General features: G+C 46.1%; 1 non-coding gene across 1 annotated transcript; it reads right to left on the minus strand.

Moving 5' to 3' along the window:
* Window positions 1–6,084: 6,084 nt before the first annotated feature.
* Trnas-cga (transfer RNA serine (anticodon CGA)) lies at window positions 6,085–6,159 on the minus strand. Its single transcript has one exon. It is a non-coding gene; the product is annotated as a tRNA-Ser (tRNA).
* Between the last annotated feature and the right edge of the window lie 7,661 nt (window positions 6,160–13,820).

The following is a 13,820-nucleotide window of genomic DNA, read 5'->3' on the forward strand; positions in this document are numbered from 1 at the left end:
TATCCTCTTCTCATGCAAACAACCATCTGTGTTTCACTTCCATACAATATCTTCAGAAAAGACTTCCTAACACATATGTTCATATTCGACGTTAACAAATCTCTATTCTTCAGGAACGACGTTTTTCTGACTGTCTGACCTCTCAACAGATACCCCTACACTGTTATAAGCATGATGTCTCTTGTCAGTATGCTTTGCTTTATTGTTTTTCGGTTCCCCACGAGGGGGTGTGCTGGCAACAGATAAAACCGCTCTTGAGTCAATGATTACACCAACTGAAAATACGTTTTTGAATAGATAAAAAGAGATGACAATAAATTATGTTTTTTTTTATGTTAGTTGAAAGTTTCCAGAATGAGATTTTTACTCTGCAGCGGAGTGTGCGCTGATATGAAACTTCCTGGCAGATGATAACTGTGCGCCGGACCGAAACTCGAACTCGAGACCTTTGCCTTTCGCGGGCAAGTGCTCTACCATCTGAGCTACCTAGTGGACAGTATTTAAGATTTTTACATTAAACGGACTACCATAAATGATATTTAATTAAAAAATTTTTTGTTGGAGAATATTTATGATTTTTAAAGCTTTTTGATGATTTTAGATTACAGTTGAATACGAGGGCTATTCGGAAAGTAAGGGACGATCGCTTGCGAAATGAGAACTACAGTGAAAATATGATGAAGCTTTGCACAGGTATGTTGGGCAGTGTCTCTCATATGCCAGGAAATGGAGTCACATCGCTCATTTCAGTTGTGAGCGCACAGTGAGTGCGTAAAGATGCCTAGAAAACAGCGTTTTCCGCCAATTATATGCACCTGCCCAGTGATTTCGCCTGATTTCAAGCAACCCCACATAACGTAAGTGTAATGCAGTTCCTTCTTTGTAATAGCTCTTGCAACACAGTGCAGGGGGAATATGGATGTGCCTCCTGCGTTTTTGATGGGAAGTGTTTGGTCATCAACTGTACAGCCTGGATTTAGCTTCCTCTGATTTTCACCTCTGCTAAGATGAACCGCTGGCTGTGAAGACAACATTTTTGTCTCAGGGACCGAATTGCAGTGCAGCACAAGAAATTGTCAGAAAGCATGGGAGACAGAGTTTCACAACGAGGGTTTTGGTAAGTTGGTACAATGCTATGACAGATGTCTAAGTCAGAGCGGCCACTGTGTAGAGAAATAACTGGAAAGTATAGCTGACTGTTGCAAATAAAACTGTCTTCAATTTCACTGTGGTCTCCATTTCACAACTGAGCATTCCTAGTTTTCCGGATAGTCTTCGTATATTCAATGGACATGGGATGAATGATTCTATGGCGTAATAACGGTCCTGTTGTTCGTGAAAATGATTATAAACAAGATGAAGATGAAATGAGTTGACTATGGGGTGCTGTGAAACCACAAGTATCGACTAAAAGTAAGCGGGGTAAAGGAACGACAAGGAAGGAAGATGAAACGATGGAGTGAGTTGCAGTGGTCTGACTAGTGTGGGAATGAGGTTATATCTTGGGATGGGATTGAACGTTGGGAGTGGGAGGTGGTTGAAATTCCGACGGGACTTGAAAGTGCATGGAAGGTGTGTACAGGCCAGCAGAGTTCTTGCATTAGATACTAGCGGGGCAGATTAAGTTTCTCAATTAATACCTAACTGATTTATCAGTTTATAAAGGCTAAGAGATATTTATATCACTAACTGTAGAGGCATCGTCCGTTGCTGAACATAGGTCCACAGGAACTTATTTTAATCGGTAACATGACGACAGTTCTGTAGTAGCGGCCCCTTATCAGTTAGAGGACCTGCACAACAGACAAGCAAGATGGGCTGTCGACCCCCCTTCTAGAGCTCAGATCAAAACATCGCCAGTGGATGTAAACATCAACAGATATCGTGCATAAACACGGCACTACTTCATGAAAAGCCTTTTGATAGTGACCCACAAATTGGAACTAATGTGACTAAGTGTAGTACTCCACAAAATTGGAACTAATGTGACTAAGTTTAGTACTCCACAGAATTGGTGTTATAAGCACGTCAGCAGAGTCAGACTGGCAGTGTGTACCTACAGCTAGCACAGCTCTGTTCTGTAGGAATTTGTATTTTGTTCCGTGTAACGCCACTTTGAAATTGTGTAGCGTAGTAATTTTGGTTGTTATTATTTCTTTTCATTTTCTTGTAACTTTTATTTGGCTTTTTCCACCACAAGTGTATCGTTTACTTCAACAATGGAACCCTATGCAAATCACCTCCAGATCTCTCGTTTACACATATTAAGGGCTGCCTTTTTGAGTAGTTTTGACGCTCAAATACACATCATCTCCACCCATCAGACTTTCTTTTCTTGTGGGAAGTCTTCAGGTCAGGCATATCCGGATTGGATTACGACACTCCAAGTCTCTCCCGGGATTGCAAATTCCGGTGCTCCAACGTTGCCTGCAAGCAGTCTTATGCCTCTTTGTTGGTTTGCGATATCGTGGTCTTTCACGCACCGGACAAGGGTCTTCGGGCAGATATTTTGAAGTTACAGGACCCTCCCTCGACACCTGAATGCCGATCATTCGTGCGTTTGCACAGTCTCACCGCTCCAACTGCCGCGTCTTCATCCGGTTGTTTTCGCTGGTCGCCAGTTGCCTCGCGCCGAGCAGGTCCGTTGGTACAACTCATGACAGAACGTCTTTCGCATGTTTTCTATCATGTCCGGACTGTTTCCGGACTCACCAACGATCGGAGTGCCCCCCACCGGCGAGCAAGGTGCATGAATTGCAGCTGAACAGGCCATATCACCGTTGCTTGTCAGGCTCCGCAGAAACATCACGTAGATGCAACGCTTCCGTAGGTACTGGCTCATCACGAATCGTCACTGCAGGACATGGAAGCCTCACATTCCATTGATGGACAAGTATTCTCCATCATTCTGCAGTCGAGAGTAGGTTTCCTCCTTACCTTGTAGGTCACACACGTTGCTGTGGTCTTCCAATTGGCAGGGCATCTTCCACTTCTATGGTGCATGATGCCACATACCAACGCTTGGGATCGCCAGCTTTGTCTCCGTACACTCGCTACTTGCGTAGTTTCAGTAATCGTCATATATCAGTTGACGGCGTTATTTCCACGCAAATCTCCTACGATGGTCGTTCCTTCACCGCTCAGTTCTTGGTGGTCGGCTCCCACGGCGCCACTAACCTTCTGGGTTTGGACACTTTTGGTCATCTGGGTTTGTCAGTGCAGGGCGAGGTACAGGCGGTTTCGATCCTCTCCTCGGATACCCTCCTCGCTCAGCAAATACGAAACATTGTTCTCATCCTCCACACCATGGATGAAGGGTTCCACCCACGTGTTCAGCTTCTTCCCTCTGCTGTCCCTCGTTTCTTTAAGGCACGCCCAGTCCCGTTTGCTCTACGAGACAGGCTCCAGATAGATATTCGCTGCTTACAAAATGAAGGCATACTTTCTCCAGTTGCGCACAGTCGCTGTGCGACGCCTATCATGTTAGTCGAGAAACCAAACAGTGCTTAACGCATCTGTGCCTATTTTAAGGTCATGGTAAATTCTTAGTCCATCAGTGATGCAGATCCTGTTCCATCGGTGGATGACATACCCACACGTCTTACGGGCTCGACCGTTTTCACCAAAATTGACTTGCATAATGCTTATTTGCATCTGCTGTTGGATGAGGGATCGCAGCAGAACCTAGTCATCAATACCCCGTGTGGCTTTTTCCGGTACAACCTCCTCCCGTTTGGCATTGCCAGCGTCCCCGCCATTTTTCAACGTTATTTGGAACACCTCACAATCCAGTGCCCGGTGCAGCAAATTATCTGGACTATGTCATCATCGGTGGCTCGTCCGCAGTGGATCTCGCAGACAAGCTGGATAGGCTCTTTCAGGTTTTTTCCGAGGCTAGCCGGCGTTGCCAGAAAGAAAAGTGTTTTTTACATGGAAGGTGTTATCTTGGGTCCACGATTAATGCCTGCAGCCTACACGCCTCTAAGGAGTATGTTCAGGTGATTCGAAACCTGCTTCATCCCACCAATGTAAAGCAACTGCAATTTGTTCTGAGTGAAATTAACTGTTCTCGGCGTTTTATACCCTGCGCCACCGAGATTTCGGCGCCCCTGACCGGGCTGTTGCGCGAGGGTGTGCGATGAGTTTGGGACGCGGCATGTGAGCAGGCTTTCACGACTCTCAAGGTGGCTCTCTCCTCACCTGCTTGTCTGGCCACTTAGGGCCCTTCTCTGCCCCTCATCTTCCATAGCATGGGTGCTGTCCTCTAGCAAGTGATAAACGGCAATGAGAGGGTGGTGGGCTTCGCATCCAAAAGAATTGACTGGCGCTCAAACCAAATATAGCCAAATTGAAAAGGAAGCTTTGGTGCGGTTTTCACCCTTACGAAACTCTACGATTTCGTGTATGGTCGTCATTTCACTTTGCAAACCGACCACAAACGTCTGGTTTCTTTGGTTCAACCAGCTGCCACAGTGTCCACCCAGACACTGTGCCGCCTCCAGCGTTGGGCGCTCTTGCTGTCGACGTTCCAGTTTGATATTGTCTATTGCACCTCTGAAAGGCACCCAAACGGCGATTTCCTTTCCCAGCTGCCTGCTGAAGCGGACCATGAGTTTGATGTCTCCTCATGTGCAACCGAACGTGGACGCATCTCTGGACACGCTTCCGTTAGAGGCCAATACGGTTCTATGGGCCACCGCTGAAACACTGCAAGCTCTCCGCCGCCAAATCTTTGCGGGTTTGCCGAACAGCCGTTGTAGCGTCTGCTGTGCGCAAGTCGAGCATTTTTGAGATCATTGGCACAGTTTCTTTCTCCGCAGTGGCGTCATCCTTTTGCATTGTGATTCGGACGTTCCTTGGGTGGTGATACCACATACATGGCACCATTGTGTCCTCGACCTTCTCCATGCTGGCCATTGGGCAATCGTCCGCGCCAAACAGCCTGCCCGCTGACACCTTTTTTGGACGGAGATTGGATAAAGACATTGCCTCCCTTGTGCGAGCCTGCCACGTACCAAACACGTCAGACAGCGCCCCCGTGCCAGGATTTTTTATGACCAGATGCAGCTGCTCTATGGGAACGTCTCCACTTGGAATTCGCAGAGCCATTTCATGGATCCCAGTGACTCATCCTGATCTAGTCTAGGTCGGGATACCCTTACATATCCCTCTTGATGAAGACCACTCATCACTTCTGCTGAGACCACCAAAATTTTTCAGCATCTTTTTGCTGTCTAGGACCCACCCAAAATTATCGTTACAGGTAATGGTCCACAGTCTACTTCGGCAGAGTTTAAGCAATTCCCTGCTGATAATGGGATTTCCTTGATCCACACTGCACCATTTCACCCCGCATCCAACACATGGGCAGAACATTTTGTGCAGACGTTCAAGACCCAACTCGATAAGCTGCTGAGCCATTAGCCGCTGGAGGAGGTTGTGCTTCTTTTTTTGGGCTACATACCATGCCACCTGACTTTCTGGTAAAAGAACAGGAGAGATACTTCCTGTTCGACCATTCTTCTCTCCCTTATCTGTCCTTGTTCCCGAGGCTTCTCACTCTTCTGCCTGCATTCCAGTGCACTCCTTCCATGTCAAGTAGGAAGTCTGGTCGCGCATCTTCTCTCTTCCACAGGCGCGCTGGACGCCTGCCGTCATCACCAAGCTCTGCAGCTGGACGATGGCATCTCTCCGGTGGGCCGATGGTTCCGCCACCTGCCGGCGCCTCAACCAGCTCGGCCCCCACATGGTGGGCCACGATGCCACAGGGGAGCCGCCCTGTGACGAAACCTCCACCTCAGCCACTGCCTCGGCCACCAGCTGTCCCCGCTGCATCGTCGCCTCCAGGCCCTCACGGCCACGAAACTATGGATGTTGACCAGTACACCCCCGCATTCCTTTCCCAGGGGGAGAAATGTCGTAGCGGCCCCTTATCAGTTAGAGGGCCCACACAACAGACAAGCAAGTTTGGCTGCCGACCTCCCTTCAAGAGCTCAGATCCAAACATTGCGACAATATGAATGAAATTTTCACTCTGCAGCGAAGTGTGCGCTGATATGAAACTTCCTGGCAGATTAAAACTGTGTGCCGGGCCGAGACTCGAACTCGGGACCTTTGCCTTTCGCGGGCAAGTGCTCTACCAACTGAGCTACCCAAGCACGACTCAGGCCCCGTCCTCACAGCTTTACTTCTGCCAGTACCTCATTGGAGGTAGGAGACGAGGTACTGCTGACAATGTGTAGGAACTCGTGCTATTTTTTCTCCAGGGCCAACAACTGCAGCAGTATAAGGACTTGCACAAACAGTTAGTGACCATACTCACTTATGTCAGCGTTCCCTGAATCTCTGTTTCGCCTAAATCCTACAATTCCCTTGACACCCTGGAAAGACACGCATCCCCCTCCCCTTCCGCATCAGCCTACCTTCTCCTACCTCCCACGAGGTACTGGCAGAAGTAAAGCTGTGAGGACGGGGCGTGAGTCGTACTTGGGTAGCTCAGTTGGTAGAGCACTTGCCCGCGAAAGGCAAAGGTCCCGAGTTCGAGTCTCGGTCGGGCACACAGTAATAATCTGCCAGGAAGTTTCATATCAGCGCACGCTCCGCTGCAGAGTGAAAATCTCATTCTGGAAACATCCCCCAGGCTGTGGCTAAGCCATGTCTCCGCAATATCCTTTCTTCCAGGAGTGCTAGTTCTGCAAGGTTCGCAGAAGAGCTTCTGTAAGGTTTGGAAGGTAGGAGACGAGGTACTGGTAGAAGTAAAGCTGTGAGGACGGGGCGTGAGTCGTGCTTGGGTACCTCAGTTGGTAGAGCATTTGCCCGCGAAAGGCAAAGGTCCCGAGTTCGAGTCCCGGCCCGGCACACAGTTTTAATCTGCCAGGAAGTTTCATTGCCGCAATACTTCACGAAAATCCATGTGACAGAGATCCACCAATTGGAACTAACGTGACTAAGTGTAGCACTCCACAGAATCGGTGTTATAAGCGTCTCGGAAGGGTCAGACTGGCCGTGTGTACCTGTAGCTAGGACAGCTCCGTCCAATACCTACGCTGGCTCAAGTCCAGTAGACACTCGCCGTATTATTTCTGTAGGAATTTGTATTTTGTTGGACGTAACGCCACTCTGGAATTGTGTAGCGTAGTAACTTTGTTTTGTCTTTTCTTTGTCTTGTAACTTTTACTTGGATTTTGCCACCATAAGAATTATTATGTTTCTTATTGTTCTTGAGTTTGGAAATTAGTGCATGCCAAGAAGGTGTTTTAGTTGAATAAAGTGTGTTCATCCTTAATCATTAGTTCTTCCCTGCCAACCGCACGACACTACAAGTTCTTGATTTTAACACAGGTCAGTCCCATTTCTGGTAGTTGTTCCATGTTCAATAGGGACTGTCCACATCTCTTTTTCGCTTTAGTCACTGCTGCACTGTTTTTTAGTGAGGGATCAGTTTTTGATTCCTAATTAGATTCCTTCGATTTTATAGACTCGACATTCATCACTGACGATGGTTTTACCAAATGAAGAAGTCTGAGGACTTTGCCTAGCCACGCCAACTGTTATTCTACGGCTTTCTGTAACAGCTCCCTATATGATCTGGCATCGCATATTTTTGTGTGAAATTATAAATTTCTATCATCATAAACGAATAGGCCCATTCTTTGTTGGAGTGTATGTGGTCCACACCAGTTTCATTACTAGATGCATATGTTTTCTTTGTTATTTAAGTTTGTCCACCCGGTTTTTTAAGATATCTCAGATAATTTCATTTCCCTATTATCGAAGTATTAATTTTTAAAAAATTTCTGTGTGGATATACATTTGCCGGCCGCGGTGACCGTGCGGTTCTGGCGCAGGAGTCCGGAACCGCGGGACTGCTACGGTCGCAGGTTCGAATCCTGCCTCGGGCATGGGTGTGTGTCATGTCCTTAGGTTAGTTAGGTTTAAGTAGTTCTAAGTTCTAGGGGACTTATGACGTAAGATGTTGAGTCCCATAGTGCTCAGAGCCATTTGAACCATTTGATATACATTTGAAGATGCAACTTAAAAGTTTTAAAACCGGTTGTGTGAGTGTCAAATCAACTAATGCGCACTGTGGACTTTTCATTTTTTACATTTTAGCAGTTGTAACATCCGTATATAAGCCTGCTTTATACTGTATGAATTGGTCAATCAGTGGTGTATAATGACTTCAGCTCTGGTTGCCCTAATTTTAAAAGTACTGTTCGCGCTTATGTATTGGATCGAAAGGTCCTCTAGGAATAGAAGAAGGTGTGGGAAGTGAACATAAAAATGCGATTTGGGGAAGGTAGGCTGATGCGGAAGGGGAGGCGGATGCGTGTCCTTCCAGGGTGTCAAGGGAATTGTAGGATTTAGGCGAAACAGAGATTGAGGGAACGCTGGCATAAGTGAGTATGGTCACAAACTGTTTGTGCGTGTGCTTATACTGCTGCAGTTGCTGGCCCTGGAGAAAGGACAGCACGAGTTCCTACACATTGTCACCAGTGCACCGGTACTAGTGTAGCTCTCGAGTCACGCGCTGCGCCCGGGAATAATAAAGAGCGTCGGCCGAGATAGGCGCCGACGGGTGGGTGACACGAGCTACATTACTAACGTGGGACTGTGACGCGGCGCGAGGCCGAGAGGTCCTCTTCCGGCAACCCGGCGGAGGACAATACGGCGGCGAGCAGCGGCCGCCATTGCGCATTCGCCTCGGACCACGGACGACGTGGCGCTCGCCTCTGGACGCAGCTCGCATGGTAAAGCCGATGCAAGGGCATCACGGGTGTGGGTGTGGGTGGGGGACGTGCGGTGCAGCGACCGGGCGCCGAGTCGCTCGCCCAAGGGCGTACTGGTTACACAGCGTCTGCACTGAAGCAGGGGCCGTCTCCACTTCTACCACCGAGGAGCTAAATGTCATTCGGCATACTTTGGGCACGTGCCCGACAACGATCATGATATACTGATCTAAACCTAGGATACCCCATTATGTTAAATGTTAATTATATTTACCAGGATACTAGTAGTTAAGGCCTTTAAACCCAAAGAATTTGGCGGTATCTCATTCCATTCAGAGGAGCCTACCCAAGCATTAGGATTTGGACACTTGGGTGCCACCATGGAAACAGGATATGTGTACGAGCAATAAGAGAGGCTCTCAGATACACAGTGAAAAAATGGTTCACATGGCTCTGAGCACTGTGGGATTTAACATCTGAGGTCATCAGTCCCCTAGAACTTAGAACCACTTAAACCTAATTAACCTAAGGACATAACACACATCCATGCCCGAGGCAGGATTCGAACCTGCGACCGTAGCGGTCGCGCGGCTCCAGACTGAAGCGCCTAGAACCGCTCCGCTACACTGGCCGGCATACACAGTGAGTAATACCAACAACATCATGATAACAGGTTTGCACAGTGCTCTGCAAAAAGTAGAATATAAGTTCTGGAACTACAAATTTAACTACACTGACGAAAAAAAATCCCAACGCCAAAAGTTTATTAATGTAGAGTAATGAAATTTGAGGAATGTCTTTGTCTGAGTAACGTATTTAAGTGATTAACATTGCAAGACCCTATGTTAATATAAATGCCAGATAAGCCATTTAGTACTCTCTCGTCAGGCTGCGAGTGGCTTTCCGGGACCATCCGACCGCCGTGTCATCCTGAGTGGAGGATGCGGATAGGAGGGGCGTGGGGTCAGCACACCGCTCTCCCGGTCGTTATGATGGTTTTCTGGACCGAAGCCGCTACTATTAAATCGTGTAGCTCCTCAATTGGCATCACGAGGCTGAGCGCACCCCGAAAAAAGGCAACAGCACATGGCGGCTGGATGGTCACCAATCCAAGTGCCGACCATGCCCAACAGCGCTTAACTTCGGTGATCCACTGCGGCAAGGCCGTTGCCCGAGATGAGCCATTGCAAACATGAAATGCTGGTACGTTAATAATAGGTGTAACAACCAGAATGTTGAATGCAAGCACGGAAACTTCCATGCACTGTGTTGTACGGATGTCAGTTTGTGGGATGAAGTTCCATGTCTATTGCAGCTGGTCGTGCAATGCAGGGACGCTTAATGCTGTCTGTGGGTGACGCTGGAGTTGTCCCACGATGTCTCATATGTGCTCGATTGGAGACAGATCTGATGATTGAGCAGGCTCAAGCAACATGTCGACAGTCTGTAGAGCATGTCGGATTACAACAGCGTAGTTGAGCGTTATCCTGTTGGAAAACAGCCCATGGAATGTTGTTCATGAATGGTTGCACAACAGGAGGAATCACCAGACCGACTGACAATTTTGCTATCAGAGTACGTGAGATAATCAAGAGTGTGTCCTTGCTGTCCTAAGAAATCCCGTCCTCCCAGACCATAATTTCGGGTGTAGTTATATGTCGTGAACATAGAAACGTTGAATGCATGCCCTCAAATGGCCACGTTCTAAGCAACACACGGCCTTCACTGGCACCAAGGCAGAACCAACTTTCATCAGAAAACACATCAGACCTCAACGCTGTGTAACGCCGCAGCTCTAATGCTCTTTTGATTTATTTTGCCTTTTGTTTTATTTTATGCTACATCGTTGAGCTTTTGTAAATGTGTTTGATTGAATCGATAAATCAAAATTGTATACTCTTTTCTTTGTAAAAGCTTTGATGTCTTTTAGAGTGTAGGAAGTGTAATCTCTGTAATATCTACAATATGAGCAAATTATATGTTTTCTCTTTGTCATATAATCTCTTTGGTTATCTTTAAAATTAAATAATTTTGTGCAGAACTACCAATATATGCAAACGTTCTGTTTTATTTAAAATGTTTGTTTGGTGATACGTAAATTGCTGACCTTCACTTAGGGTTCTTAGCTATTTTGTATATAAAAGGTGTTGTGATTCCCCTCGGGAACGGAACTGTGTAGCGCGGAAATTGTGGTTGGCCTAGGTAGAAAAGGTGGAACAAAGAGTCAGTTGGGGACGAGCTACCAAACTGTCAACTGCTCATGTAAAGTTGTGTATTGTGCTGGTGCCGAGAGAGGCTTTCCGTGCCGCTTTCCAATGCCTCGGATGGATGGATAAAGAGCTGGAACTACTCTGGAACTGATGTCTATCATCGCCACCGAGAAATGACAGAGTCCAGCAATTCTATCCGCAAATGCACCTACCGACATGCAATCGCCACCACATTGCGCAATCACTGAAAAGGAACCAAGGAATAGTAGAAATGTATGGTGAAGGATCAGCTGACTGGATGTTTTATTGGGCAAAAATATAAGGTAAATTATACTCGAACTCTTATACTTACCTTGATTTTTTATCCTTAGTCACACAACCACTTAGGGTCCCTCCTATGCTAAATTGATTACCGAGTGTCCTTATTGCAAGAACATTAAAGCTCAGTGTTTTAGCAGAACTGAGTAATATAGTAAATAATGCTTGCTGAAAATATCTTTGCTATTAAAACTGCTTATTAAAATTTTGTTGCCAACTTCTAAAGTGAATGTTCTCAAAACTGTGGCTTATAAAGTTTTGTTTAGTTATTAGCCGGCCGAAGTGGCCGTGCGGTTAAAGGCGCTGCAGTCTGGAACCGCAAGACCGCTACGGTCGCAGGTTCGAATCCTGCCTCGGGCATGGATGTTTGTGATGTCCTTAGGTTAGTTAGGTTTAACTAGTTCTAAGTTCTAGGGGACTAATGACCTCAGCAGTTGAGTCCCATAGTGCTCAGAGCCATTTTTTTGTTTAGTTATTGATTATGGTGCTGCCTGTTGTAAATTGTAAAAGGTGAGTCCGTTTCTTACAGATATGTCAATATTGTGTCTCACTGCAGTAAAAGTCGTGAACTGCATTTGTGGAATGTTATATAGTGATGTTTGTTAAGTGCTTGTCTCTCTTGTGTATTGGAAGTGCATATTAATTGTGTAACAGGATCCACAGTTTGTCTATAGTGCTTATGCTAGGTAACAAGTAACAGAAAAACCACTATCTATGAAAACAGTAACTTCTTTATTAAAAAGACAGTAATTTGTCAGTGAAGTCCATTTGATTTTCATTCTAAGTAGAAAGATGTCTGGTAGTGAGAGAATTAATCTATGCGCAGTAACTAAATTTGCTGTGAACCATATCCATATTTCATGTCAGATAAGAATTTGTTTGAAAAGTAATACTAAACCTATGTCCAATTTATGATTGTAAAGTGCACTGTAATGCTACCATTATTGAAACCATTCAGTTTGACCAAGCTTTGAAGGCAAAAGTGTATGTCATTTTCTGTTGTCCTTATGCAAATAGCCTTGTTCTGCTATAACTGTTAGCACTTTCTTTAACGTCAACATCAGCTAGTGACAGAGTTGATTGCACTCTCAGGTGATAAAGCATAGGCTGTGTCTGTCCATTAAAGTTACTCATACCTACTTTCTTAAACAAGAATGTTACTCATTCTCATGCCTAATTAGGCTGGCGACCGTTTTCTTCATTGATTGAACAGTGTAGATAGGTTAAATATTCTTTGTTACTGTTTAAATATTTACGTAATTCTGACTTTAACTTCCGATAAGCCACCTCCGTTAGGTACAACACGGTCAACATAACAAAATTCCTCTCAGAGGGTAACACTGCTCTGCTTCTTTATCCTATAATTGCTTGAATAAAAATAATTTCACTACACGAACTGCAGCCAGCTTTAAGGTTATGGTACAGCAGACGGAAGTGTTATACGTGGCTTTTCCGTGACAGGTCTACTTGTTCTGTCGGGGCATAGTACGTAACTAACCAAATGTGGTATTTGACTACACAAGCTACGTAAAACCGCTTGCAGTGTTATACCTGCCCTCCAATGAGCTCTCACTTTACACCAGTGAAGTCGCAAATGATGATTGTTTGGGCTACGTGGAATGCACGGCTTCTGTCTAGGTGCTGTCCTTGAAGTAACCGATCTGCCACTGTTCATTGTGTCACTGTGTGCCAATTACTGCCCAAACTGCTGCCGCAGCTATAGTGCGATCGGCCAGAGCCATGAGCCGAACGCTACTGTCTTCCTTGTCGATAGTGCCACGTGGCTGTCCAGAGACTGGTCTTCTTATGACCGTACGTTCTCGTGATCACTGGTGCCAGCAGTTGTGTACAGTGCCTACATTCCTGTCAAGTCTTCCTTCAGTATCGGAGAAACAGCATCCTGTACCTCCTAGCCCTATTGCACGACGTCGTTCAAACTTAGTGAACTGCTCCTGAGGGTATCCTCGCAGCTTTAAAGGCGTTCTTGCCTAACGTAACCATGTCCAGTCTCAAAGATAACTAACACTCATGATTGTAACAGCGTGTATTTAAAGAAAACCTGACTTACATCATCATAGTGCCGTTACTGGCACCAGTCTTATGCCGCTGGCACGAAGTTTGAACATGCATAATATTTCAAACGTATAAACGCGCCTACCAATTTTAGTTTATGTCGCACAACTCGTTATTGATGTTGCGATTTGTTTTTTCCGAAGGCCGGCCGTTGTGTCCGACCGGTTCTAGGCGCTTGAGTCTGGAACCGCGCGACCGCTACGGTCGCAGGTTCGAATCCTGCCTCGGGCATGGATGTGAGTGATGTCCTTAGGTCAGTTTGGTTTAAATAGTTCTAAGTTCTAGGGGACTGATGACCTCAGATGTTGAGTCCCATAGTGCTTAGAGCCATTTTTTTCCGGCAGTGTATTACCACTTCGATGTACAGAGATCAGTCTACAAGTGTATAGAAGAATACAAAAGACTGCAACTTCTGTTCACCATAAGGTATTCTGGAATTATAGTTAACAAAATGGTTAGACCGTCAATCAGAGTGCACCGCCAGTTCCTG

Source organism: Schistocerca nitens, chromosome 4 (genome assembly GCF_023898315.1).
Source record: "Schistocerca nitens isolate TAMUIC-IGC-003100 chromosome 4, iqSchNite1.1, whole genome shotgun sequence".
Lineage (NCBI taxonomy): Eukaryota > Metazoa > Arthropoda > Insecta > Orthoptera > Acrididae > Schistocerca > Schistocerca nitens.